We start from the raw sequence: 2,554 nt of genomic DNA, 5'->3' as shown, positions 1-2,554 counted from the left end.
TGTCATCATTTTCATCGACGATATCCTGGTTTATTCTAAGAGTCCTGAGGAGCATGCAGTGCATTTGAGGGCAATTATGGAGAAGCTGCGGGAGCAAATGTTGTTTGCCAAGTTGAGCAAGTGTAGCTTTTGGCAGCGTGAGATGGGCTTTCTGGGTCACATTGTTTCTGCAGAGGGGGTTTCTGTAGATCCAGAGAAGATTCAGGCTATCAGAGATTGGCCTAGACCGCAGAATGCCACAGAGATCAGGAGTTTCCTTGGATTGGCAGGTTACTACAGGAGATTTGTGCAGGGGTTTGCAAGCAGAGCACGTCCTATGACTAAGTTGACAGGGAAGGATGTTCCTTTTGTCTGGTCAGAAGAGTGTGAGGAAGGCTTTGCAAGCCTGAAGGAGATGTTGACTACTGCGCCAGTGTTGGCTTTGCCTGAGCAGGGAGAACCCTATGTGGTTTATACAGATGCATCTAGAGTTGGTTTGGGTTGTGTTCTGATGCAGCATGGGAAGGTGATTGCCTATGCTTCGCGGCAGTTGCGGGTGCATGAAGGCAACTATCCTACTCATGATTTGGAGATGGGTGCTGTAGTTTTTGCCCTGAAGATTTGGAGGTCTTATCTTTATGGTGCAAAGGTACAGGTGTTTACAGATCATAAGAGCCTGAAGTATATATTCACTCAGCCTGAGCTGAATTTGAGACAGAGGCGGTGGATGGAGCTTGTGGCAGATTATGATTTGGAGATAGCCTATCATCCTGGTAAGGCTAACACGGTTGCAGATGCTCTGAGTCGGAAGAGGGTAGCTTCGGCTCAGGAGCAGGAGATGGAGTCACTGGTAGGGGAGATCAGTGCTTTGAGCTTGTGTGCTGTTTCACAGGAACCGTTGGGTTTGGAAGCAGTAGATAGAGCAGATCTTCTGAGTAGAGTGCGGTTGGCTCAGGAGAAGGATTTGGGGCTGGTGAATGCCTCTAAGGATGTGGATTCAGAGTATCAGGTCTCAGATAATGGTACTATCTTGGTGCACGGTCGGGTTTGTGTGCCCAAGGATGAGGAGTTGAGACAGGAGATTCTGAGAGAGGCTCATGCGAGCAAGTTATCCATTCATCCAGGAGCGACTAAGATGTACCGTGACCTCAAGAGGTACTATCATTGGGTCGGGATGAAGAAGGATGTGGCTAGTTGGGTTTCGAGGTGTGATGTGTGTCAGCTAGTGAAGGCTGAGCATCAGGTTCCTGGCGGGTTACTGAAGAGTTTACCCATTCCTGAGTGGAAGTGGGATATGATCACCATGGATTTCGTGGTAGGATTGCCCATGTCTCGGACCTTTGATGCTATTTGGGTCATTGTGGACTGGTTGACTAAGTCTGCACATTTCCTGGCCATTAAGAAAACTGATGGAACAGCGGTCTTGGCTAAGAAGTATGTGAGAGAGATAGTCAGATTGCATGGGGTGCCAGCGAGCATTGTGTCTGATAGAGATCCTAAGTTCACTTCGGTGTTCTGGAAGGCATTTCAGGCGGAGATGGGCACTAAGGTGCATATGAGTACAGCTTATCATCCCCAGACAGATGGACAGTCTGAGAGGCCGATCCAGACGCTGGAGGATTTGCTGAGGATGTGTGTGTTGGATTGGGGTGGCCATTGGGCAGATCACCTGAACCTGGTAGAGTTTGCTTACAACAACAGTTATCAGGCGAGTATTAAGATGGCTCCTTATGAGGCTTTGTATGGGAGGCCATGTCGTACACCATTATGCTGGACTCAGGTGGGGGAGAGGAGCATGTTTGGTGCTAGTTTTGTTCAGGAGACCTCAGAGAAGATTCGGGTTCTCAAGCTGAACATGAAGGAGGCTCAGGATAGGCAGAGGAGTTATGCTGATAGGAGGAGGAGAGATCTTGAGTTTCAGGTAGGAGACAGAGTGTACCTCAAGATGGCCATGTTGCGGGGTCCGAACAGGTCATTGTCAGAGACTAAGTTGAGTCCGAGGTATATGGGTCCATTCAGAGTGATTGAGCGGGTTGGACCAGTGGCATATAGATTGGAGTTACCTGAGGTGATGCGTGCATTCCATAAGGTTTTCCATGTGTCTATGTTGCGGAAGTGTCTCCGTGAGGGAGAGGAGGTGTTGGCTAAGATTCCTGAGGATCTTCAGCCTAACATGACTTTGGAGGCGAGACCAGTGAGGGTTCTCGAGAGGAGGATCAAGGAACTTCGGAAGAAGAAGATTCCTTTGATGAGAGTCCTGTGGGACTGTGATGGTGTTGAGGAGCAGACTTGGGAGCCTGAGGCAAAGATGAAGGCAAGGTTCAAGAAGTGGTATGAGAAGCAAGCTGCGACTTGAGCTTGTTTAGCCTGGTCCCATCTGTAATCCGTGGCCGGAGCGGGAATGGAGTATTCCAGCCCATCTCTCTTGTTACTCGGTCGCTTGGGCTGGTTGGTTGTGCGACTCAGTAACAAGATGGGGTGGTGTTGGGGTACAAAGTTCCGTGAGGCGGGGTTGTGAAGGAAAGTTCCTGAAGGAGAAGTTTCCAAAAGTGGAAAGTTTCCAAAAATGGAAAGT

The sequence above is a fragment of the Camelina sativa genome, chromosome 12, assembly GCF_000633955.1.
Source record: "Camelina sativa cultivar DH55 chromosome 12, Cs, whole genome shotgun sequence".
In the NCBI taxonomy this organism is placed as follows: Eukaryota; Viridiplantae; Streptophyta; class Magnoliopsida; order Brassicales; family Brassicaceae; genus Camelina; species Camelina sativa.
The sequence above is the reverse complement of the archived record's forward strand: the minus strand, read 5'-3'. Positions refer to the sequence as shown.